The 27850-nt window shown below is 42.5% G+C and overlaps 1 pseudogene; it reads right to left on the bottom strand.

Annotated features, from left to right (window-relative positions):
* On the bottom strand, positions 1 to 26179 carry LOC132514789 (calreticulin-like; annotated as a pseudogene).
* Positions 26180 to 27850: the final 1671 nt, after the last annotated feature.

Raw genomic sequence — 27850 nt, 5'->3', positions numbered from 1 at the left:
GTTAGGAGGAAGTCTGATTTTGTTTTTAAGTGCTTGATACACCTGCAAGAGAAAACATCAAGCATCATTGCCCACAAATACAACTATCAGAACTGCTCAGTAAATACTAAATAATACAGATTTACATCTGTAATAACATCACTGGATATACTGGAATAAGTTGAAAGTGAGGCTCAGGTTTATACAGAGGCTTTTTTACTGTCAATTATTTTATAAATACCATGATAATGGTAAGTAGTAATAGCTACTATTTGTTGACTGTCTTTTTATATCAGGCACTTTGCACACATATCTAATTTAATCCTTACAGCAGCCTCATGAAACAGGAATTATCACTCCCTTTCCATTGACAAGAGAAGCCTCAAGAAGTGATGGGACTTTCCCAAGGTCATAAAGAGCAAAGGAGATGGGATATAGAAATCCAAATTCAATGTTCATTCAGAGAAAGCAAGTCATTTTGCTCCCCAGACTTTGCCAAACCATGAACATTCTACCTTTTAAGCAACATCATTTGCCTCTGAGTAGTAACCACTTGTTACCCAGTTATAGTTCATCCTCTGATCAACATGGACTTCTACATTTTTACCCAGAAATGCTCTTTCATCATCATCTTCCTTCAGCTGCCTGTAATTTCCTGGGTCCTCAGCAGAATCCTCTTCACTTCCCTCTTCAATTCCCCAGATGTCATCTTCCCTTTCTTCCTCCTTTTCCTTTTTCTTCTTGGCCTCTTTTTCCTGTTTTCTTTTTCCCATTTCTTTGTACAGTTCTCTCCATTGCTTCTCTATGTCCTGTTTAGAGTGTGGAATTTCAAAATAATTTACAGATGGTATAAACAAAGATAACTCACTTTAGAAATGTCTGGCATCTTCCCACACTCTTAAAGATTTCTGGTATGGTGTTTATTTACCTATAAATTTTCAGTATGTGTGGGGTGGAGAGAAGTGTGTGTGTGTGTGTGTGTGTGTGTGTGTGTGTGTAATTTGTTCATAAATAAAATTGGTTCAGATTCAACAAACATCTACTGAATGCCTACAGTATTGCTAAGCATGGTATGAGACAGTCTACACACATTATTTCTATTCCTTACAGCAGTGTATGAGGTGTTACTGCTCCCACCTTCTAGATGAGGAATACGAGATTCAGACTGATTAAATCAGTTCCCCAAGCTATATAGCTAGTGAGTGGTAGAACTAGAATTAGAAACCAGGTTTTCTGGTTCCAAGTCTGGTCCTCTTTCTGCTATATCACAGTAAAACAACCTTTATGGAACTCTTTGAATTTGCTTTTGAACTGTAGCCAGTACAAGTTTGCAGTCAGAAACGGGAGTTCTGAGTTCTCTAATGTGTTCATCCAGGTGCTAGAATTTGATCCTTAGAGCTGTCTTCATAAATTTTACTACTCAGAGGGGCCTTAAAGAAAGGACACAGTCCTTGGGACTTCCCTGGTGACACAGTGGTTAAGAATCCGCCTGCCAATGCAGGGGACATGGGTTCGAGCCCTAGTCCGGGAAGATCCCACATGACGTGGAGCAAATAAGCCTGTGCGCCACAACTACTGAGCTTGCGCTTTAGAGCCCACAAGCCACAACTACTGAGACCTTGTGCCACAACTACTGAAGCCCACGTGCCTGGACCCCATGCTCTGCAACAAGAGAAGGCACTGCAATGAGAAGCCCGCGCACCACAATGAAGGGTATCCCCCACTCGCCGCAGCTAGAGAAAGCCCACGTGCAGCAACGAAGAACCAACGCAGCCAAGAATTAAAAAAAAAAAAAAAAAAGACACAGTCTAAACTCCTCTAGGGCTTTAATCCTCACCTAGAGAATCTGGTGGTCTTCTACCCAGACCTGGGGGACAAAGCTAGATTGAGAACCTGCATGCCCAGTAGGATAGGGCCTTCGACAATCCTAGTGGGAGCAAGTGCTTGACATCTTGTTGTGTTTCCCACGTTATTCCCACATTCTCTCTTTCAATCAGGCCTTCATTTTCTTATGCCTGGAAAGCACTGGCTACACTTAATGTCTCTATTTCTTCACTTCCCTCTCACTGCTCTACTCACTGATCTGTTCCCAACCTCCGATCCTTACCAAAACAGTTCTTGCCAAAGGCAACAAAAGACCAACTCTACCAACTCCTCAAGCCCACCTGCACCTATAACAACTTGTTAAACCATTTCCTTTTCATTAGACCTCAACCAACTCATATCTTCCCTTTCCTGCTTTCTTTATTTTTATGTGATTACTCTCTTGCAAACATCCTCAACTCCTTTGCCCTTCCCTCCCTTAGTTGGGCAAATCTTCAAATCTGGTTAAATCCAACTTGCCAGGCCTGCACCTAAGCAGAGAAAATGGCTAGAGAAAATAGTAAAAACAGATTGTTCTCATTTTAAACTCATTAAAACTAAACTCAAAAATTAACTATAGTCCAATATAAAAAAAATTTTTTAAATGCCAAGACATTTGACAATTAAAAAAAAAACAACCAAAAACTAAACTCAAGTGAGCCCTTAATGCTAACTGATGAGCCTACTATATTTCTGTGGTTGGTTCACCCTCCTTCTCCTTTTCCCCTGGAGCAATGTTGGGCTAGCAAGACTTTCTCAGAGCTGCACTGCACTTGACTATAATTCCTACCCAAGTCTCCTTTTCCTCTCTCCTTTCACAGGTGCCTATTCCTGCACCCTCTACCCTTCATCTTTCCCAGGTATTATCCCCAATAAATCTCCTACATTTCTAACACCATCTTGGTGTCTGCTTCCCAGAGAATACAACTACATATACTCCCACCACCAAATCTACCCACCTGCCTGTATTTATTCTTATATAGTCATTCTTTATTCCTGTGATTATGGATAAAATATCCATATTCCTATGGAAAGCCAACCCGTCTTCTTGGGCACTAGATGTCATCCACTCTCATATTCTCAAAAACAGTGTTCTAGAAATTCTCCTCTTTCTCTCCTATATTGTTTTTTCTCTTTATTGTATCATTCCCATTAACATACAAGCAGGCAGGAAGATGAACTGTATATAAAAAAAATTCTTGACCAACATTTCCCTTTACCTATCACCCTATTCTCTCTACACTTATTACAGCAAAACTCCACAAAAGACTAGCTTATACTTGCTGTCTCTAGTTTTTCTCCTTCCATTCTTTCTTGGACCCATTTTTCCCCCTATACGTCTCACTGAAACTGCTCTTGTCAGAGTCACCAATGAACACCATGTTATTAAATTCAGTGGTCCATTCTCAGTCCTCATCTTTCTTGATCATTCAATACAATTGATCACTCCTTTCCCCCTTAAAATACTTTCTTCACTTGGCCTACAGGATAATGTCCTGGTTCTCTTCCTACCTCGCTGGCTACCCTTTCTGTTTTGTTTGCTGGTTCCACTTTATCTCCCTGATCTCTAACTATTGGGGTGCCCCAAAGCTCATCCTCAATAACTCCATCCTTCTGGTCATTGGGGTCAAAAACCTTGGAGCCATCCCTCTTTACTCCAACCCATATTTTGTATCTAATCCATCACTCTTGTGAGTTTAACCTTCAAAATGGATCTAGAATCTGAGCATTCCTCTACCTCCACCACTACCACTCGCTTCTGCCTTTGTTCCCCTATAGTCCTTTTTCATTCGTATAGACTTTTGCAATGCAGCAGCCAGAGTAACATCTTAATCTATGAGCCAGTTCATATCACTCCTTTGCTAAAAATGGCTCCAATGGCTCCCCATTTTACTCAGGGAAGTGGTCCCAACTACTCTCATTCTTTCTCACTCAGCTCTAGTTACACTGTACTTCTTACTTTTTCTTAGACAAGCAAGTTATGCTTCTACTTCAGGGACTTTGCATTTGCTATTCTCTCTATCAGAAGGCTCTTCTTCCCAAACATCTGCGTGGTTTGCTCCTTACTTCCTCCAAGTCTCTTAAATGTTGTTTACTCAACAAAGCCTCTCCTGACCAAAGAGCAAAACCCCCATGATGACAGCCCTCTCTATTGCTTTATTGTTCTCTGTAGTTTATCTCACCATCTCATGCATATATATTTACTTCTTTATATGTTTCTTGTTGGGCTCCCCTAACTGAATGTAAGCCCCATGAGGGCAGAAACTTCTCTGTTTTATTTCACTGGTATATCTCCAACAACTACAACAGTGCTTTGAACAAGCACTCAACAAATATTTGCCAAGTGAATATATAGGTTAATAATAATAAGTACCATGTATTGAGCACTTACTATATGCCAGGAACTTAAAAGATAATTGGTATCATCATTCCCAATTTATAGATGAGGAGACTGAAGATCAGAGAGGTTAAACAACTTGACCAAGGTTGTACAGCTAGTAAGTAATGGAGCCTGGATTTGAACCTAAGCAATCTAGCTCTAAAACTCATGCTCTTGACCAATATGTAATATTTCCTCAATAAAACAATATTAGAGGACTTCCCTGGTGGCGTAGAGGTTAAGAATCTGCCTGCCAATGCAGGGAACACGGGTTCGATCCCTGGTCCAGGAAGATCCCACATGACGCAGAGCAACTAAGCCTGCGCGCCACAGCTACTGAGCCTGCACTCTAGAGTCCACGAGCCGCAACTACTGAGCCCGTGTGCCACAACTATTGAAGGCCGCGTGCCTAGAGCCTGTGCTCCGCAACAAGAGAAGCCACCGCAGTGAGAAGCACGTGCACTGCAACAAAGAGCAGCCCCCGCTCGCCGCAACTAGAGAAAGCCCACGCGCAGCAACGAAGACCCGACGCAGACAAAAATAAATAAAATAAAATAAATAAATTTATTTTAAAAATAACAGTATTAGATGATAACCTCAAAGTAAAAACAAAACAAAACCAGACTCAGAAGTGTAAAAAGTCTAATTTTTATTTTTTCCATGATGACTGTGTCAATGCTTCTTTGAAAATGGTAAGTATCAAAGTTCTCTCAAAAATTTCTTTTTTGGGACTTCCCTGGTGGCACAGTGGTTAAGAATCCACCTACCAATGCAGGGGACATGGGTTCGAGCCCTGGCCTGGGAAGATCCCATATGCCACAGAGCAACTAAGCCCGTGCGCCACAACTACTGAGCCTGCGCTCTAGAGCCTGCAAGCCACAACTACTGAAACCCGCGCGCCTGGAGCCCGTGCTCCTCAACAAGAGAAGCCACCGCAATGAGAAGCCCGAGCACTGCAACAAAGAGTAGCCCCCCTGACTCGCCGCAACTAGAGAAAGCCCACGCACAGCAAAGAAGACCCAACACAACCAAAAATATAAACAAATAAATAAATAAATTTCTTTTTAATGCCTGTGCTTTGCTGGTGCTCTAACCATGAGCCTTGTCTGCCTTTTGGGTAATCAAGCATTGGCCACAAACCTGCTTGAATGGCCCAGAACCAGGAGGTCTGGGTGAAGGGTGGCACCAAGAAGAAGCCATTGTCCTAAGTATCACTCCACCCGTAAAATAGTTCTAGGAGAGCAGGGAAACTGGTAAACAGCACTAACATCTTGCTTCCTTCTCCAAGTCATCCATCAGAAATGGGTTCAGTGGCTCCCTTCTAGATCACCACACTGTGAGCAGGGCGTGTGACACAGAAGTAGTGTGCATTCTAACTCAACAAGTTAAAGGCTGCATGTGACCTTGTACAGTTTATCTATACTCTATGAATCTCAATTCCTACATCTGAAAAACGGGAATAACAATACCTGTCTTGCTGGTTTGTTTTAAGGGCTTAGTGGGAAGACTTTTGGAAAGTGGTCATAGAGTCAAGTACAAGGTCGTAGATGTCCAATGAATACAAGTTCTTTACCCTGCCTCTCAGGGCCATTTAACCAGCAAATGAGACAATGACTGTGAGACTGATTTTTTAAATGCAGAGAACAGTGCACAACTGAAGAGTCAGACACCTGGAAATCCAAGGGAGGGAAAAATCTTACTTTTCTTATTCCCCAGGTCTTATTTCCAGCCTCTTCTGCAAACTCTTCATTATTTGTAAGAAGGAAATTATCAAAGATGCAGCCTGATTTCACCTGTTGAAATGAAAACAATGGGATTATTAGAACTAGGTCAAAAGGCTTTAAAAAATCAACTGGAAGCTTTGCTAAATGCAGATTCCCAGGCCACGGACCAGAGATTTTAATCAATAACTGAGGTGGAGTGAGGGAATACAAAGATGATTAAGAGCACAGAGGGTCCAGAATGCTGTACCACCTTAGCTGATCTGCTCTAGAAAGAAGTTACGTTACTGTTTCCCAAGGTTCTGTGTTCTCCAAGCCTGTGACCACTCTTTCAGAGGGTTGTGAAGAAATTTTCATCATTCTGCTAGGCTCCAAATTGCTGTCCAGTGGCTCTTGCCCCAGCTCAGATTGATAGTCTCTGCTGCCATTTATAGATGTCCTTTTTAAGGTTCTCTCCTCAATATAATCAGAAAAACTAAAAGAATACGGGGAAAAGAAAAGGTTCAACAAGAAGTGCAAGCATAATTTAGATTCTCTACCATATTTCTCTATTTTCTTAAAATAACATATTTAATATCTACAATTAAAGAAAAGGATGAATCAAGTCAACGGTATATAATAATTTCAGTGTTTATTAATGATAAAGGAACAAAATAGAAAGAGCAGCAGTCATGGAGTCAGACAGACCAGCTCAACCACATACTAGCTGTGTGACTTTGGGGAAGTTACTCAACTCCTCTGAGCCTATTCCCTCATAAGTGAAGTATTAAAACTAACTCACTTGAAGTGTTGTCATGAGCATTAGAAATAATATATGTAAAGCACAGTGTCTAGCAGATAACAGTCATTCGATAAATGATAATAGTTATTATCATAACTTTTCATTATCTGGATATGTTTCAAAAGAAACAAAAGGAGAGTCATTCTGGATTTTTTTTGCTTTAGCATTATATGTTAAATAAATCAGCAAGTTAATTGTGTGAGAGCCGTTGTGTGACCACGAGAAAGTTTGCAGCATGAGTTATCAAGTGTCCTTCCTCTAGGGTTTGAAAAATGTTTCGTTTTGTTTTGCCTTTTTTAAATAAGAAATAAGAAAGACTTTTATTTGGCTTACATCATCCCCCCAACCCTGCCTTCAGCAGAAAAATAAATGACAAAATAGCCACTTTGAATAAAGATCGTTAATTTCCTCTGAGCCATTTAAAAAATTGGTTTTAATAATTCCTTATGCAATTTTACGATTTTTTTCTTTGGGATTTTTTTTCTTTTTGTGAGTTGGGATTTATTTTTTGTTCTGTTTTTTTCCTTTTTGAGCTGTCAGCAGTCTTGGTCAGGGAACTGCTCATTTTTTGGCTCTTCCATTTTTTCTACTCGCAGGAGAAATGTTTCCAATCTCCCCTGTTCTCTTTGGTGCTCACTTACCGCCATCCCCCCTACACTAAACTCCTGGCTCTGCCTCCAACTGCGAATCAGGACATGAGGGCCAGTCCTGCTTCCTACAACTCACTAGTGGAGGGACCTTGGTTTACTCATATCTCTTCTGTGCCTCCATGTTTTTATCTGGAAAATGGAAGAAAATATAATTTCCCTGCTTTCTTCTTACAGTTCTCAGGAGAAAAGAATATGTGAGAAAGAGCTTTGTGAGACTGTAAAGCCTAAAAAGTTAATTCACTGAAAGTTACCTGGTTTCCTGTGATGTCCCACTTGAATCATAAAATGGAAAGAGTATAGGTTTGGGCACTTACTAGCTATGGGATCTTGACAAGTCAAGTCACCTCTCTAAGCCCTCCACTTCCTGGTCAGTAAAACGGAGATGATAAGCCCTACCCTCCAGCCCCACAGGTCTGTGACACAGACCATATGACCTAAGGAATGTCAATTGCTTTGCATTATGGTTGTTAGGCTATATTCATTGCATTTTGTGTCACTACTCCTTCAAAGATCATAAGGAGTCCCAAAGCTAAGAGAAAGAATTTTTTTGTCCACTGCCATCTCCTCCTAGCCTCTGTCCTGATGAAAGAATGCAGTATCTTCTGCCTAAGGAAAAAAAAAGGAAAGAAAAGAAAAGGGACTGTGTATGGGAGTGTAGGAACAGAGAGCAGGATGGGTCAGGGACTAAGCAGGAAGATTAAGCAGCTTACTAGGCTAGGACCTGATGCAGAGGGTGATGGACTCACAGAGCATCTGGAACCCCGGGTTGGCGCAGGGCAGGTGAGAGAATTCCAGCCCATCTCTATGCTGAGAGTCTCTAGGCTTTTCCAGTGAGGTGCAGGGGCCCTGTGATAAACTGGATGTGTTGGTTTGGCTGAGTGGGTAGGGTGGAGTAGGACTTGGGAGTGCCAGACCCAACTAGAATTTAAAAGGAAAGGATGCCTGCAAGGATGATGTCAGCATTGTACAGAACTGTATCACAAGACAAAAAAAAAAAAAAAAGAGATAATGCTGGAGTTTCAGAAATGTAGTCTCTCAGGATTTGTCCCAGACCTGCTGGATCAGAATCTGCATTTTATTAAGATCTGAGTGATTCATACGCATGTTAAAGTTTGAGAAACACTCCTTCAGCATGGTTTAAATTCTCAAATAGAAAGTTTTGTCTACTTGAGGAGGAAGATAGAACTCAGAGCAATTAGTGTCAAATAATTTTTAAATTTTGTATATGAACAAAGAAACTGTTTAAAGTGTGTGCCTTAATGTTTTCAGTGGAAAAAAAAAACCAATGCATTTTAAGGAAACAATCAGATTAGGCATATTAATATGACCACATATTTTTTCAAGATGTAGAAAGTTCCTATTATTTATTAAAAAGGGACAACTGAAAAAAAAAGAGATAACAATGGGAATTGGTACAAACTGTATCCACATTCTTCAGATAAAAAAGGAACAAAAGAAGGACATATGTCTCTCTTCTTCCTTCTCTCCTGAACCCCTACTATGCACATGGTAATTTACATACATCATCTCCTTATACTTGTGTGCTGGCCTCACTGAGCCAGGAAAACAAGAAAGTCAAAATAAATAAATAAACCAAGAAAGCTTCAAATTGGGAGTGTCTGTTCAAGAGACCTTTAGCAGCCTTGAACTGTAGAAATCACTGGTCAGAGACAGAGATTTCACTGGCTGTAGAACATTCCAGGATACACCCAAGGACAAGTGGCTGCAGTTTCTAGAGGCTCTATTGTACGGTGGGTGTAATCAATAAACAAGGACTTTACTACGGGCTGACAGACCTTTGAATCCTGTCTCTCCCATGCACTAGCTGTGTGCTCTTGGGCACATCATGTGACATTTCTGATTCTCAATTCTCTCAAACATAATACAGGGTAACAATAAGGGATATTAATGCTCACTTCCCCTTCCTCTCCAAGGGAATTCCAAGACTATGTATTGATAGGTTTCAGTTTCCAAGAGGTCTCCTGGGCTAAAGCTTTCACTCTGAGGCAGGCACTTGAGGTGCTCTCTTTCTCCTGAGCTGGGAAAGAATCCTCGCATTTTCAACATCAGGTCTCATTGGAAGAAAACAACTCTGTGAAGGCCTGAGTACCTGAGCCCTCCTCTCTTCCTTCAAATCAGAGCCAGGAAAGGTAACTGGCAGAGAAGAGGGAGGCTAGGTCAGGATTTGTCATCATGGCTGGGACAATCAGTCCCAACATCTATCTGGGGATTTTAATATTTCAAAGATTTACCACATCTCGGACTCCCTTTTATTTCCAGAACTACCCCAAGATTTACATAGGACCGGCCTAGCAGTATAAAGTATTGGAACACTGAATCTAGCCTCAGAAAGGCCTGCATTCAAATTCCAGCTTTTCTGCTTACCAGATGTGTCTTCAGGCAAGTTAGCTAACTTTGCTGAACGTCAGTTTTCACATTTAGAAGTAGGAGATTTCATAGTGAGAGTTAAATGGCACTTGCAAAGTCTCTGAAATAGTGCTTGGTACATGGTAGAGACTCAATAAATTTTAGCTATTATAATTATTAGGATGAATATAATTAATCCCATTTTAAAGAGGAACAGTTTGAGGTTTAGAAAGGTCAAGACTCACTCAAGTTTTGTAATTTCCAGCCTGGAGCTCTTTCTACTTTGTGGAAACTTTAGAGGGACTGTTCTTCCCTGGCTCTGAGCCCAGAGAGATTTACCCGCCAAAGGTCCAGGCCAAGGACACTAATGTTATAATAGTGACAAATGGTTGGGTCGGGCTTATATTCAGGGTTGTCTATTTCTGGATGAATCCACTCCCCCTGGTAACTGAGATTGTGAATGATCCGAGGTTTACATTGTCCCTAAGCAAAGCACCAAAGAGTGAACATGGCATTAGTGTTTTTCCATTCTTCTCATGCAATCAGAAAGATTAATCAATTAGGCATAAGGATTCAGAGCAGGATTCCTTGAGCTTCTCTCCCTTTCTTTGAGCTAATGCACAAGACTCTTCCAGGTTCCCCTTTCTTTTTTTTTTTTAAAGATGTTGGGAGTAGGAGTTTATTAATTAATTAATTAATTTTTGCTGTGTTGGGTCTTTGTTTCTCTACGAGGGCTTTCTCTAGTTGTGGCAAGCGGGGTCCGCTCTTCATCGCAGTGTGTGGGCCTCTCACTAACGTGGCCTCTCTTGTTGCGGAGCACAGGCTCCAGACACACAGGCTCAGTAGTTGTGGCTCACGGGCCCAGCCGCTCCGCAGCATGTGGGATCCTCCCAGACCAGGGCTCGAACCCGTGTCCCCTGCATTAGCAGGCAGATTCTCAACCACTGAGCCACCAGGGAAGCCCCCAGGTTCCCCCTTTTTACCCAGAGGGATATGAACAAGGTAGCAGAGACCCATTCTGAGCCTGGTCCCAGCTCTCTGCATAAGTTTGTTCATGATGTTAAGAAAATGTAGTTTCACAGGGAACCACCATCTAAGGACTCTGGACTTGGGGCCATTCTCTTCCTGGTGTGCAGTGTAGGAAACTGTGACCAAATAAAACAATGTTTGTTTCAGTCAGTATTATCTCTGGAGCATTTGATAGTTGATTCCTTTAGTTCCCTCTCATTTCTGACATGAGGTCAGGACTTAGCCCTTAAAAAGAAGTTCCCCCACCCTCCCCCAACATGCCTGGCTCATTCATGTCCTACCCTTCCCCTTTCTGGACCACTTCTGAGACTTCCGGTTCCTGACCCCAGACCCATTTCCTGTTTTGATCATGTTCCTTTGACTGATTTCCACCACTCCGGACAAATCCCTTGCCTAGGGCTCCCTGGACCTCTGCCTCCCAGCATCAACCTTGACCACCTTCTCCCAGATAGGCACAGCCCTGAGAACACGGCCCAAATGAGGCTACAGTCTTATGGAGAAGGGGAAAGGAGGAAGATGACCACAGGATCTCAGAGTTTCTGTTCTGTAGATTAAAATTTACATCTCTTCTCTCTTATTTCTCATACCGATTGGCGGGAGAGACCCCCTCACCTTATACTTCAGGTTTGGTATCAGGGGCCCTTTCCACCCCCATTCATTGCCTCATTCCAGTCGTCTGGCTTCCGGGTCTGGGATGTATTCGAAGTCTTCCCAGTCCTAAAACAAAATGTTCCTCCATGAGTGCAGATGGGTGGGCCGGTATGAAACTGGGGTACAGAGTACAGTAGGGTTGGACCTGGTGCCCTACCCCTACCGCTCTCCTGTCCTCACTCCTATGAAAGCCCAGCTCAGGGCTCTGCAAACGAATCCAAAACATACAGCAGAGAAAAAGCCTTTAAGCAACTCCAGTGCCTCCTCATATTCTCTATCCTTCTGACCTTGACTACTTTAATTGCAAATAAGATGGGAATTTCCCTTATCCTGGCCCTCTCCATTCCTCAGTTATGTGCCCCGATTGTCAGAACAAGTCTTCTAGCCTGTGTCCGTCTTCCTGAAGGCCTCTCTTAGTGACCTGCATTGTACCCCAGCATGTTCCCAGATCTGTATCAGTCCTCCCTTGTACCCCAGGTCCCCTCTATTTCCTAAGACAGAGCTCCAAGTCATGGCCTGTCCTAACGTTCATATTTCTTCTGCTCTGGAGCCTCCAAAGTTTTGCTCTATCTACCTGGCAGTTCACCTTGATGCTGACCACTTCCCAGACTTACTAAAGGCTTTGCTGCCAAGCCCACTAGACTCACAGTCATTCAGTAGCATGAAGTTCCCTAGTTCCTGGGATGCCTCAGCTGTTTTGTGGTTCCTGAGACATTAACAGTCAGCATCCTCTCCTGGGGGCTATAGAATTGATAGAGCCCAGCCGATCTAAGTAGTCTCCACCTTCTCCGGGTCTACTCAACAGGGAGCATAGAGGCCTGGAGCCTCTCCCCTCTCCCCCAGGCCTTGATCCAACCCTGACTACATCAGGTGCATGGTCCACACCAGGAGGGAGAGTCTATGGTTAGTCTTGCTGCCCTGAGCCTGCCTGCTGGGTCTGGAAGTAAACTAGTCCCTAATTCTCCCAGGGTGCTGAAGATCCAGACACTGCTTGATCATCTGCCTTAATTCTCTGACTACACCTCCCTCCCCCTGGGTTTGGAGCCCATTGGATCTCCCTACACATGGCTGGGCCACTGCCCACCTCTCTACAGGCCTCTCTTTACAGAATGGATTCCAGTTGCTGGGTGCCATGCTGCTCCTTGCTGAACCCTGAGCATCTCCTCTGCATGAGGGTGAATCTGCTCTGACCTCAGGAGCAGCAGCCCAGCAGGTGAGGCCCTCCATGACCTGGCTCCAACAGACCATTCCAACTCATCTTCCATCACTCTCCACCTTGAAATTTATGCTCCTAAAATACTAAACTGCTGCTTTCAGTTCTTTACATAACCATGTTACTTTCCACTTAACTGATGTGCCTTCACTCCTGCTGTTCTCAGGGTCTGGAATATTTTTCCTCCAACTCAATTTCCCTTGCTGTAATGAATGTACTGTTTGACATTCAGTACGTGATTAACACATAAATGCCATGTATTAAGAACTTATTATGTACCAGGCATTAAATTATGTATATTAGCTCATTTAATCGTCACAACAACCTTCACATATAGGTATTATAATAATCCCTGTTTGTGAAATTTCACAGCAGTTATATTCCTTGCCCAAGGTCTAACTGCTTATAGGTGGGGTTTCGCAGTTAGTAAATGGTGGAGCTCGGATACAAACCATATCTGTCTGACACCAAAGTCTATTTTTCCAATCCCTAGGTTAACCAAATCACTGAAGCATGCCTCCTCCTTCCCAGAACACCACCTGCACCCCAACTCAGCCTGAGTTAGGAGCCTGTTTGGGGCTCCCACAGGATTTGGCTTTCCTGACTCTCACCATTAATTACACAGTGTGACCTGCATCTATGTACTTGTCTGTATCCCTCACTAGATTCTGAGTCCCAGGAGGTTCTCAGTCCCTGGATTGTTCTATTCATAGCTGTATCCAGTACAGCTTTCCAGTGAATGATAATGAATCAGTGAGTATGTTCCACATGTTTCCCATATCAATAACTTTGGAATCAAAGAGATTCAGGTTCAAATGTTGGTTCTAATGTATGTGTGCCTGGGCAAGTCACTTCATTTTTAAGCATCACTTTCCTTGTCCTCATAGAGGCTGATAGCAGGGGCAGTAAATCCTCAATAAATGTGAGGTGCTTCCCTCTTCCCTCCATGCCTCTCTGGATACCAATATTTAGCTGCACACCTCCTTGAGAGAAAGATGCTCCCCGTTTCTGCTCCATTGTTCCTAGCTTCCTTTGCCCATCCCCACAGCTAAGATCCCCTCCTGCTTCCCATCGAAACACCTCACCTCAGGTTTCTTATCTTCAGGATCCTCTGTTTGTCGGCGTTCATCCCATTTCCTTGGTTTCCGGGTATAGGGGGCTTTTATCTTCCTGGGAGGCAAGAAGTCCCAGTCGTCCTCCAGGTCCCCAGCTGCTACTTGCTGGTTGTCAATTTTGACCTCATAAGTAGCATTGGGGCGAATGATCAGAGTGTACAGGTGAGTGTCTTTATTGATCTAGAAAGGGAACGAGGAATATTTCAGTCCCCTGTTGGACCTCAAGCATTAAAATCACCATCTAAAACAGCCCCTCAGTTCCTGAATGCCACTTCCCACATAGTCACAAACACACTTTACCACATCCCTCATCCCATTTCTCTGGTTAACCCAAAAGAGACTTTGGGTCTCATTCTCCTGAGTACACACTCCTCTGGTCTCACCTAGTTCCCATCCTTCCCTTCATCACAGCTCTGGTCATTCTTTGATCTTGTCTGTTTTTCTGTCTGTCCCACTAGACTCTGAGCTTCTCAACTGCAGGGGTCGTTTCTGACTCATCTGTTGTATCTGCAGGTCCCAGCAAAATGCCTACCCTGAGCAGGATCCCAGGGAGTCCCTGTATGCACAGTCCTGCTAGGGAAGGACTTTGCCCCAAACACAAGTTCTCCAATGACCCAGGACCTAGGGTCTTCTCTAGACTCAGTCTCTGCCTCTCCCCTGTGCTCTACTTGTGCCAAACTTCTTGTGGTGCTACTCTTTCTCAAGTCTCCTTGACTTTTCTCATGTGATTACCTCTTCTAGTAGCTCAATCCTCCCTAAAATTGTCACCTTCCTTTACAAGACCAATTCATGCTCATCATTCAAAACTCAGCACAGTAGAAACCTTCTTTGTGCTTCTCTGAAGCATTTCCTAAGGCACCAGGTTGGGGTCTCCTCTGTGCTCTCACAGACCCCAATCAGACTAGGTAGTCATTCTCCTTTGCTTGACTCTTACCTTTACTGGACTCTGAGTTTTGAGAGATTAGAAGCCATGCCTGGCTCACTCTATCCCCAGCCCAAGGCCCAGCACAGAGATGGCATTCAGTGATTTCCTGTTGAGTGGCTGATGAAATCCAGCTATTATCCTCCAGCCAACCTAGATCTCTCTAACCCTGATGTTACTAAGGTAAACTCACCACCCATTTCTAAGTCTAGCACTCCCCACCTCCCCCGTCTCTTCCAATATCTAGCAGTGGGGAAGTGGGCCATGGCAAGCATTGTTCCAAGAGATAAGCTTACATGACTTCCTAGGCTTTCAGACCAATTGCTTCTATGTGAAATCCTGTAATTTACAGCACTTCTCTGGGTCTATTTTCTAATCTGCAAAATGGAGATGATAGTACTTAATTTACAGGGGTGTTGTAAGGATTAAATGAGATAACAAATGCAAAATGGTTATCCTTCCCCCTAGGCTGAAGACCAGCCCTCACACTCACCCTGGGTTTGATGGTCTTGTTGTTCTCATGGTATCTCCCTTGATAATGAGGGATGACTTGTACTTTGTTGTTGCCAAAGCCACAGATGTCAGGGCCTGGAAATTAAATCCCAATACATGAATTTACATCACTTTTAGGCAGTTTGCCTGTTTTGTGGCTAAGACAGACATAGCAGGAAAGAGATAGCACACACAAATTTAGGATTATTTGAGGATAATTTAATAAAGGGACTATTTTAATTCTTTGTTTTGTTTCGGGTTTTTCTGTTTTTGTTCTTTGTTTGTTTGTTTTTGTTTTTGGCCACACCATGAGGCATTCGAGATCTTAGTTCCCCAATGAGGGATCGAACCTGCGTAAAGGGACTATTGTAAATGGTGGGGGCAGGACATTGAGAAAATATAAGGAATAATGCTATGCTCCAGGCTATTCCCACCCCTAAGCTTGAAGGGGCTAGGAGAAGGAGCAGTTACCAAAGCGCAGAAAAAAAAGGAGTTCAGTAGAGAGGGCAGCCAGGAGATAAGCTGTGACCTTCAGTCAAGGGACACAACTCTCCTCCCTCCCTGTGATCTTCTGCCAGGATTCCATTGACCAAACCCAACTGGAAGCCCCTCCTGTGCCAGGCACTTAATACCACGTCATTTAATTCTCACAAGGAGGTATTACTATCTCCACTTTTAGTTGGGAAAATTGTGGCCCAGAAAAGTTAAGCAACTTGCAGAAGTTCAAACAGCTAATAAGTAGCATTGCTGGGCTTTAAACCCAAGCCTAACTAGAAACAGAGCCTGGGGCTCTTCCTGCTTTGTGAAAGCTTTAGAGGAAACTGTTGATTTGTGAGTCCAGAGAGCTTAACCTGGAAAAGGCCCAAGAATAGGGGTTTTTTAAAAAAATATAAATTTAGTTATTTATTTATTTTTATTTATTTTTGGCTGCATTGGGTCTTCGTTGCTGCACGTGGGCTTTCTCTAGTTGCAGCGACGGGGGCTACTCTTCATTGCAGTGCGCGGGCTTCTCACTGTGGTGGCTTCTCTTGTTGCAGACCATGGGTTCTAGGCACATGGGCTTCAGTAGTTGTGGCACATGGGCTCAGTAGTGTGGCTCGCTGGCTCTAGAGCGCAGGCTCAGTAGTTGTGGCACATGGGCTTAGTTGCTCTGAGGCATGTGGGATCTTTCCAGACAGGGGCTCAGACCTGTGTCCCCTGCATTGGCCGGTGGATTCTTAACCACTGTGCCACCAGGAAGGTCTCACCAAGAATAGGTTTTAACCTAGTTTTTCTACCTAATTTCCCATGCTATTGCTCTCTGACTATCCTAAATATGTTCCTGCATGCACACACACACACACACACACACACACACACACACACACACACACACACACATACACACACACACACTCAGTGTGCTCTAGCTACACTGGTCTCATCGTTTTCCTACTTGCATTTGAATTTCGTGTCTCTGAGCTTTTGTACACACAGTTTCCTATGCCCAAATTACATTTCCTCTCTCTCCTTTTCTGCTTATTAAAATCTAACTCATTCTTCAAAGAATAATTAATACCTTCTCCAAAATGCCCCCAGGTGGACATGTCATCTTTTGTGATCTCATAACTCCTCCCTCATCAATACCTTTTTAAAAATATGTCTTCATTCTGCCTTTTAAAAAATGATTCATATGCCTGTGCCCACACCAAGCAGAAGGCAAAAGGGTAGAGTAGAAAAAGCCCAGGCTTTACAGCCAGACAGACTGGGTTCAAAATCTGACTTCCGACTTGCTCATCTTGGGCAAATTTCTTGCCTTTGTTTTCTCATCTGTAAAATGGAGATGATAATAGCCCAAACTTGTTGGGTTGTTTGAGCATCAAGTAAATAATATTCATTTGAAAGGGAAAAAAAATCACATTTAAAAAAACCTATTTCCAATTTCCCTACTACAACTACCATGTACATTACAGATATAAGTGCCTTGTGAGAAGTGTAGATTCTGAAAAAAATAGAGATGAGCAGACTCATGTTTTAGACCCCCATAGTGCTTTATTGGTCTACCTAAGAAAGGGATTGAAAAATAAGAAAGAGGGCTTCCCTGGTGGCGCAGTGGTTGAGGGTCCCCCTGCCAATGCAGGGGACACGGGTTCGTGCCCTGGTCTGGGAGGATCCCACATGCCATGGAGTGGCTGGGCCTGTGGGCCATGGCCGCTGAGCCTGCGCGTCTGGAGCCTGTGCTCCGCGGCGGGAGAGGCCACAACAGTGAGAGGCCCGCATATAGCAAAAGAAAAGAAAAAGAAGAAAGAGATTGAAAGATAAGAAAGAGAGTTGAGGGAGAAGAGATTCAGACAGAAAAAGGATGAAGAGGAGGATTTTGGCGAGGGCAAGAGAGAGATCTGGAGCTCCCTGGGAAAAGAAAAAATATCTAGAGAGAATTTTAAGGAAATGTTGGTTTATGATGTGTAGTTTAACCTTTTCCTCTGAATTTGCAAAAACCTTCAGTAAAATCCACATTCTTCAGCAATGATTTGGGAGTTGGATTAGTTGCCGTTGTTTCTTGTTTTTTTAAATATCAACCACGTTGAAACTGAGCTAAGTAAGAGCTGGACTGCCCCCAAGGAGGGCCAGTATACTGAGGTTACAGATGCAACACTGGATGCACTACAGATGTTGGATAAAGGTGATTTCCCTAACCTTCTGTGCCTTTCTCTCCCTGAGGGCAGGAACCTCCTTCAGAGCACAAAGCCTTATTGTAATAGGTACATTTGAGGGTATCTACACAGTTTCTGATCCCTTTCTCTTTCTCTTAGAAATGGAAAGTGTCTCTCTGTACTGTAGCCTTGTTAATACCATGTGACTCTTCACCTCTATATTAACATTTAGGTTTAGAGTTGCTTTTCTCAGGTCTTCTAAGAGTCTTACCACAGAGGGAGGTGGAGCTATCACATTAGAAATTTCCTGTTCCAAAGAATATGAAAAAGAATGTGTATGTTAGTATGTGTATGTGTGTATAAAAACTATATATATAACTGGATCATTTTGCTGTACAACAGAAATTAACACATGGTAAATCAACTATACTTCAATACAATAAATTTTTTAAAAAATAAATTTCCATCTGAGCCTTTTCTACAACTACAGTGGCTCTCATTAAGACCTCACAGGGCTGACAGCGACTGCTATCAGAGAGCTTACCAAACATGATGTAATACTCGGATTCTGAATGCATATCCTCCTGGTTCAGGGTGTCAGGAAAGAGTTTCACGAACCCACCACCGCAATGGATGCCTTGCTTGTGTTTTACTGAAAACTGAACCACCAAGGTCTCGTTCTCATTGCTGAATGGCTTCTTGAACCTGGTGGAGAGGGGCATAAAACTTGGCATCTTTACTGGTCTGGAGACCTGAGAGCAGAGAGCACAGAATCTCTAGATTTAAATACCCTAAGAGCAGTCAGAGAAACCTAACACTTGGTCTCACCAATCTCTGCTACATTCTTACCTACTGCATGCCGTCCTGGTGACGTCCTGGATGCTTTACACACATAATCTTATTCAAGCCTCAGAGCAACCCTGCAAAATTGGTACTATCTATCTTCACTTTTACAAATTAGGAGTCTGAGTCACGGGGAGGTGAAGTGACCTGCCTAGGGCCACAAGGCTAGTAAGGAGCTAAACTGGGATATTTTTTTAATGCACCCACTTTATTTTTTTTTAATATTTATTTATTTATTCATATATTTGGCTGTACCGGGTCTTTGTCATGGCACAGGGGATCTTCGTTTCCTCATGTGAGATCTTTGTTGCAGCACAAGGGATCTTAAGTTGTGGCATGTGTGATCTTTTAGTTGTGGCAGGCGAACTCTTAGTTGCAGCATGTGGGATCTAGTTCCCTGACTAGGTATCGAACCAGGGCCGCTGCATTGGGACCGCGGAATCTTAGCCACTGGACCACCAGGGAAGTCCCCTAAACTGGGATTTTTTTATGACATGTTTGACTGATTCTTTCTTTCCCTTATACCATACTGTCTCTGATTTTCAAGAGGTACTTAAATACTATTCTGAAGCTTTACAAAACAAGCTCTGTTTCTATTAAGACCCCATGGGTGGCCAGAATCAGGCTCTGTCGTGCACAACTGCTATGGTAGGAAGAGGCCCAGCACAGACTCTTAGAATAACTAATAATTGTTGCTAACATTTGTTGAACACTTCCTCTTTACCAGGCAATATGTTTCATTCATGTGTATTACTACTCTTAATCCTCATAAAAACCCTATGAGGTGGGCCCTACTAATATCTCCACTTTATCATGAAATCATTGAGGCTATTTCACTTGTCCAGAATCACACAACCAGTCTATCTAATTCCAGAGCCCCCAACCCGAGACTTTATCTCCTCGTCCAGAGAATATCAGAGCTGTAAGGGGTCTTAAAGCCTTTCTAGTCTAACTACATTACTTTACAGGTGACAAAACCAAGACCCAGAGAGGGAAAGTTACTTATCTAAGATCATATAGTCACAAGTGACAGACACACAAGCCAAATGTCCAGACTTCCAGGCTAGTGCTCTTTTCATTATTTTAAGCTGCTGCCCAGCTTTCTGGTTATGACTCTGTCACTTTAATTCTCTGAGTCCTAGCTTCCTCATCAGCAAAATGTGGATAATTAATCATACCCCAGAGGGTTCCCGTGAAAGTTAAATGGGTAAGAGATGTGAGCAGCACTTTGTAAACTGTCAATATAAAATGCAAGGGACTATCATTATTCATGCTTGGTGAGGGTCCTTCCTTCATGATCCCACAGCTCTTTGTAATTCGTTGGGTCACATTATGTTGCAATTAAGTTTATTTCAGTCTCTGAATAATTTTTAAGCTCCTGAAGAGCAGGGGCATCTTTAATATAAAGATCTAAGGGGAATTCCCTGGCAGTCCAGTGGTTAGGACTCTGTGCCTTTACTGCCAAGGGCTTGGGTTCGATCCCTGGTCAGGGAACTAAGATCCCACAAGCCACGTGGCATGGCGGAAAAAAAAAAAAAAAGATCTGGCATAGAGGAAATGCTCAATAAATATGCGTTAAGTTGCTCAGAAGGATCACAGGTGCTGATTCAGATGTCTCTTGAACATTTATTGCACACCAGGCTCTGTACTTTAAGCACTTTCATGTCTAATATTACATTAGGAGCTGTCTATATTTTAAAGAGCATGCTTATTTCCCCAAAGACCTCAAGGGAGGCTAGAATAGCCAGAGAAGACTTCATGGAGGGAGGAGTGGGCACAAAGGAAAGAGCACTGAACCCACAAGTAGAAAACCAAGTCTTGAATTTCCACTCTACCAAACTTAGCTGTGTAACCATGTGATTTCCCCCCACACACACGGATGCCCCGGAGCCTCGTTTGTACCCAGAACCCTTTTAGAAAACCAGGAGGTACCTAATGAACCTGAGTAGGATGAGGTGTGGGGAGCAACAACCAAGAAATCAAACTGAGAGTAGAGGACTTCCCTGGTGTTGCAGTGGTTGAGAATCTGCCTGCCAATGCAGGGGACACGGGTTCAAGCCCTGGTCTGGGAAGATCCCACATGCCGCGAAGCAACTAAGCCCATGTGCCACAACTACTGAGCCTGTCCTCTAGAGCCTGCGAGCCACAACTACTGAGCCCATGTGCCACAACTAGTGAAGCCCATGCACCTAGGACCAGCGGTCGGCAACAAAAGAAGCCACCACAATGAGAAGCCCGAGCACCGCAAGGAAGAGTAGCCCCCGGTCACCGCAACTAGAGAAAGCCCGTGGGCAGCAACGAAGACCCAGTGCAGCCAATAATTAATTAATTAATTTTAAAAACAAACAAACAAACTGAGAGTAGGTGGGCCGCTGTGCAGACTGAGCCCTCAGAAGAGTCACTCAGACAGCCTCCAGTTCTCTTCTCCTCGGGAAACAATTTTGCAGAGTGGATTTAAATGAGACTTTAAATGTTCAAGCCAATTCGTAATTCTCCTCTTTACTAAACATGAAAATGAGATTCATAACAGTAGCCAGGAGAAAGAAGATGGGAAATCACTCCAGAGGACAATCAATGGATTCTATTTATAGGACAGAAGCTTTCTCAGACAAAAAACCATTGCCTAGAGCTCCTCCTTCCCTCCTAATAATTATTTGGCTCTTACAGCAGCCCTGTCTAATGAACATGGCAAATGATGACTATTATCTCCATCTAATATCAAGGCTAAGAGAAATGAAAAGTCTTGCCTAAATTATGCAGCCAGCAAGTCATAGTTCTAGGTCTGTCTGCTCAGTTCTCTATTGTAGCAGGCAGCTCCAGGGGAGAGCAGTATTGGGGGGTTACATAGTGCTTTCCCCTGTTTTGAGTGCAGAGTGTTAAATTCAAAAAATCCTAGGGTTGGGGAAAGCAGTATGGTCCGGGGTAATGAACACAGTCCTGGAGTCAGACCTAGAATCAGGTCTCAGCCCCACCTCTTGCCAGCTGTGAATATAGCCTTGGGCAAATTATTCAACTTCTCTGAGGCCCCCTGAAAAATTGGGAACATAATAGTAACCATCTCATGAAGTTATTAGGAAGATTAATGGGGATAATGTGTCTAAGAACTTTTAAATACCTGTTACTCAACAAATACATTATTATTTTTGTGGAGACTTCATTCTTCACATTCTACTACTTCTTTTTATTCTAAGAAAGAGACGTGAACTGGTAATCACAAATAAAAACAGTTGTATAAAAGTCAGAACTTTCCCAGTAAATTAGTATGATCTTTTTTTTTTTTGACATCTTTATTGGAGTATAATTGCTTTACAATGGTGTGTTAGTTTCTGCTTTATAACAAAGTGAATCAGTTATACATATACATATGTTCCCATATCTCCTCCCTCTTGCAAGTATGTTCTTAAATTGTAGTAATTACCTTTACCCTATGCTTTGTCTCTGTAAAATTTTCCTGCAGTGAGCTGAAATTTGCCATAATCCAGCCTATGTTTAGATTCAACCCATCTTTTTTCCATCCATCTATGGAGTTAAAGAAGAAAAAAAGCAACATATAAAAATGGTTTGTGTTTTTTTAAAGACAATGAAATACAGCCAAGGCTGATCAAGTCTTATGGGAACAGTAACGGGATATCAAAAGGTAACTCTGAACTACTATATAGCACAGGGAACTATACTCAATATTTTCCAATAACCTATAAAGGAAAAGAATTTGAAAAAATATATATGTAGGTACAACTGAATCATTGTGCTGTACGCCTGAGACTAACACGACATTGTAAATCAACTATACTTCAATAAAATAAAATTAAAAGTAAAATAAAATATATTACTCCAGTATTCCTGAAATCCCCCTCACTATCTGATGCCTGAACCCCACCATTTATGCACTACCACATTAGTGTTCCATTAATGCTCTAACCCACCCTCCCCTATGAAAGTGAAATCCTGAAAACCACTACAGGAATGTTTGTTTGAAAGGCATGAGACACTCTCATAAAAGTTGATGGAAAATACGGTTGGGGGCCTGAGCCCTTATACATATTTATGTTTAGTAAAATAAAATAATAAAATTAGCTTACCAGGTAAAGAGATTAGCAATATCATTTTATACTTCTTGAATTAGTAATGATGATATTGAACAATCAATTTCCATTTACCCTTTTTTATTGCTTAAACTTTTTAGACTCTCCTCTGCAGTTTCAAGGAGAGGGTGATAAATTTGTTTTGCTTTGGCATAGATGGCATATAGACAAAGAGGCATTCTTTTTGGGACCTGGCACTCCATCCAAACATTCAGTGCCTCTCTGATTTTATGCCTCAGAGTTGCTGACTCCCACTTCCTGGACCCACCACAGTCCCAGAGTCATGGGGCAATTTGGCAGCTTGAGATGGAAGAGGCCTTGAGGGTAGCCTTTATTTTGTCTCCTCCCTGCAGCTGAATTTCTCTTTCTCAAATCCGACTACCCAATATCTAGGGTTATTGTCTTAGCTCTGCCCATGAAAACCCGTATCAACATACCTCTAATAACGCCACCCTGAGTTGGCTCTGTTGACTCCTATTACTCAAGTCTAACAACCAACGACCTCCCTTCCTGAGGCCCAGGGGCTTGCTTTCTCTTGTCTTCCCCGTCACTCCCAAGATCTTCGTGTTACACAGGCCAGAACGTCTCAGTGACGACCTCACCCATCACTCCTGAGGGAGGGGCCCCAGGAGATTCTTCCTGCCTCAAGTTGCTGTGGCTTGAATGAAATGGATCCTGCTTCCCTGACCATAGTTGACGCAATGAAGGGTAAGAATTGATGTCAAAGTCAAAAGATTTGTTATTATGTGTTAGACCCTTGTGTGGCTCCCTGAAAATTTCCCCTCATTTACTCCCATGGATAATGCTTTAAGATAGATATTATTAGTTCCATTTTGCATCTAGTAAGTGGTTCACCTGAGATTTGAACCCAAATCTGTTTGATTTCAAATACTGCCTCTTCTCTGGAAGGAGAGGGGGATGCAGGGAAAAGTGTTATGAAGAGAAAAAGCTTGTGTAATCATAATAATAGCTACTGCTTAGCAACTACATGTCAGGCATTGTGCAGAGGACCTTACATGCAGTATCTCATTGTAGTCCAATAATAGCTCTGTGACAAATGTCCTATTCTTTCCCGCATTCAAAAGATGAGGAGAGTGGAACTCTGAAACTTGTCCAAGAACAAAGTTTGTAAGTTAGATGAGTAAAGCAGGCTTGGACCCAGGGCTCTGCAACATCAAAATCCGTGCTCTTGATCCCTATATTATACAGCTTCCCATGAAGTCATGTGTGTGAAAAGTCCTTTATAACCTAAAGAGTGTACAGCAAATGTAAGAATCAACCATAGTACTTTACAGTTTGTAATTAATAAAGTTATTTGTGTATAGTCTGAGTAATGTCTGTCTTCCCCACCAGACTGAGAAGTTTCATAACTATTTTACTAACCCTTGTGTCCCAGTTTCTAGCACAGAGTAAATCACCAAAACATTTGCTGAATGACTGAATGGATGCATGGTCATGCCTTTTGCCTATGCCATAGATTCTCAGCCTTACAAATGGATTGACTCATTTATTAATCCACTTGACAAATGTTAATTGAGCCTGGCATGCATGTTGAAACAGTTTACAGCTTTCACCTTGAACTTTATGGTAGGAGAGGTTAGAACAGAACTCAGAACTTCTTATCACTAATCATTTTTTCTGGGTGAACAGTACTGATGCTAATCTAACTTGCCACAGTTTAAGATGTCCTCAAATAAGCAGCCTTTCTTGTTAGGAGAATAATGTCACCTGGTTAATAAAGTTCCATTTTAATGTTTTATACTTTTCCTCTTAACATCATAACATCTTAACATCATAAAAGGCTCAAGCCAGAACGACCCTTCGTGGTCACTAACCTGACCTCCTTGTATTGTGTATAGAGAAAATGAAGCCAAGAGAAGGAAGCAACTTGCTCATGGACACAGTTGCCAGTTACAGAGCTGAGACTAGAGCTCAGTTCTACTGTACTCTGGTCCTGGGCTCATTACTCCTTCATTCAACAAATATTTCTTGAGTATTCATTTTATGCCAGGCACCAGGGGCACAGACTTGAATCTGACCATGTCCCTCCAGGGACCTACGAGCTTCAGGGAGCTCAGAGTCTGAAAAGACAGACAAGTAAACAATTACAATACAGTGTGGTAAGGGGAGTGATAGAGGGACACACAGGACAGTGAAATTCAGAAAAGCCCTCCAGAGTCAGGGTAGATTTCAGAGAAGGCATGCCTGAAGAAGAACTGAAAAAGGAGAAAAGGTAGGAGTGGGTGTTCCAAACAGAATGCCTTGCATGTGGAAAGGCCCTGAGGCATGAAACAGCATGGTGTTTCAAGGGAAATGCAAGCAGTACTGTATGGTTTTGCAGGGCAGAGGGGCCAGATCAAGGAGAGCTCTTATTAATTGAGAGCAAGAGAGCAGTGTATTTACCAAGATTGGATGCTACCACCTTTTTTTCCTTGTTAAATCTTTCCTTCAAACTGTTCAAATATCTGTATGTCCCCAGAGATCCATCCAAGAAAAAATAACAGGTGTTTGGGTGTTCCCACATCTAGCCGATAAATACACATAATCACAGCCACATCTGTAAAGATGCAGAACCAAGGAGGCCAACTAACAATGATTCTTCTGTCAAATGAACTCATTTCCAAAATGTACCTCCCAGGATGCCTGGCTTGTGGTGTAGTGCAAATCAGAAGACTGGGCTAGGGCCTCATCTCTTCCACTAGCTTCAGCAGGATCTTTAGCCTCTCTGAGACTCAGTTTATTCATCTATAGAAAGGTTTTACCTACCTCATCGTTTCTGGGAGAATTAAATGAAACAGCATGCAACACATGTGTCAGGCACATCGTAAGTGCTCAATTAGTACTACTTGAAGCCGAATCTGTATATGTGCATATGTATACAAAGATACATAATATCAAAGGTAAAGAGAGAAATATTTGTAGCCTTGAAGGTAAAAGTTGTGCCTTCCCCAGCACCTAGTCCTGAGCCCGGAACAGAATATGTCCTTTAGAAAATGCTTGCATAATTAGATAAAAATACATATTTGCCACATTTATTCAACATCATCAGATTATATTTTGCAAAGGAGAATTTTCTAGATAAACTAAAGCTTACCTCTTCAGGTACCAACATTTTGTCTACCATTTTCAATGGAAAAGTTTTGTAGACATTATAGAAGACCCTGACCCATTATGTAGAGAATCCTAAACAAAATTTTAAGTTTCTTGAAGACTCAAGCTCTGTACTAGGCTGTAATGTACAGCAGAAGTGTGAGTTTGTTTTGAAATTTTTCTGTCTCCGATGTTCCCGTTCAGCTGTGAGCACTCACTTCTCCCTGAGGTCAGTGTGTTTGCCTCTAGCAATCTACCCAGCTCTTGTGAAACCGGTGGACCCACGTCCCACTTACCTGCCTGCCAACTTACCTGTTCACTTCCTTTCCTTTCTTTCTGTCTACCAGTCTAACTGCATGTCTGCCACATAGACCATAGTCACTCAGATATTTATCAACTAGTAAGAAGCCTTATGGGGTGGTGAATAGCACTGGATAATAATCCTGGGTCAATCACTTTTCTGAATCTGTGTTCTCATCTGTAAATAAGGATTATATTTAAACTCTTTAAGGAAAGGAACACTGTGCACATAGTAGGTACTCAATAAAAGTTTGTTGAATGATAGATTGGCATGAGGACCAAATAAATTAAGATAATAGTAATAATTATTATTAATTAATATCAGGATGATGATGAATAATAACTATTAAAATTATTTTTTTTGCTGTCATTGAATGGGCACTGTAGTGGGCCCTCCGTTCATTTTGTAAGCTGTCATTTCTAATCAACTATACCCTAAGAAGCAGATAGCCAAGTTTGCTAAGAAAGTGAACATTAAACAAGAGGCCGTATGTTTGAACTATGATAGAATTAAAGTCCTTCACTTACATTTTTGCAGAGAACCTATACTGTGCCAGTGTGAGTGCTAGACGCCAGGGTACAAACAAGACATAATCCCTCAAAGAGCTCAGGGTCTAAACAGAGAGACAGACAAATAAATCATCTGCTTTTCTTATTTTATTTTTCTTGGATTTTCAAAGTAAATAATTTATTGTAGAAGATGTAGAAAGCCCAGAGGAAGCAAATATGCAGTAAAAATATCCATCATCTACCTCCCAAGATGACCATTGTCAACATTTTGCTATATTTCCCTCCAGCCTTTTTTTTTTCTTTTCTGTATGTTAACAACGGCTCCTGCTCTCACCTCCACATCCCTGCAGCCTCTGGAGAGATCCTTGCCATCAGTTTGTACTTGAGACCTGGAAAGGCCAGCTGGATCAGGCCTCTTGGGTTTGGGCATCTGTCCAGGGTGATTCTTCCTCAGGCCCAGCATGTCCAAGTATCCACAATCCACAGATGGTCCCAATAGCTTATCAGTCATAAGCCTGAGCAGCAGGCTGTTCCCCAGCCCTGCTGGGCTGTCCTCAGCAAATCTGAGCCAGCTGGGCACAGAGGTCCTTTGTCTCAGAATGTCTCTTCAGCCAAGTTTTCATGGTCAAGTCTGAGAACTGACAGAATTAACATTCACACACACGCGTGCGCACACACACACACACACACACCCCTTGTGACTTCTGCAACATTCAGTCCCTCATCTGAATTCCGGTTTCTTTCTGTCTGATTTTGTACTTTGACAATGGCCTTTGCTGTCACCATTAGCTCTCCCCCTCACACCTGTTTATGTCACTAATTCAATGATTCTCCAATTCAATCAACGACAATTCCTGCATATTTTAATGTGCCCTTTTTTTAATGCGAAGTCTGAGATTCCAAAAGCTCATGTTGTCCCTGAGGCCACTGGTATGATTACCTGCTGGTCACCTGACACTTGGCAGCTTGCATAAGTGGCCAGTGCATCCTTTATGGAGGTAAGAGACCTGGGTTCAACAAACATCTCTGCCGCTGACTCACTGCGTGACTTTGGGAAAACCACCTCTCCTCTCTAGGTCTCAGTTTTCCCATCTGTACAATGAGAGGGTTGAATTATAAAAACCCTCTAGTTGCCAAGTTGCAATGTGGCCTGGAATAGTCTGAGAAAACAGCAGAAAGAAAGGAGCCTGACTCAAGCTCTGCCACAAACCCATAAATGGTCCTGCCAT

This window comes from Lagenorhynchus albirostris, chromosome 2 (assembly GCF_949774975.1).
Source record: "Lagenorhynchus albirostris chromosome 2, mLagAlb1.1, whole genome shotgun sequence".
NCBI classification, from domain to species: domain Eukaryota; kingdom Metazoa; phylum Chordata; class Mammalia; order Artiodactyla; family Delphinidae; genus Lagenorhynchus; species Lagenorhynchus albirostris.
The sequence above is the reverse complement of the archived record's forward strand: the minus strand, read 5'-3'. Positions and strand labels throughout refer to the sequence as shown.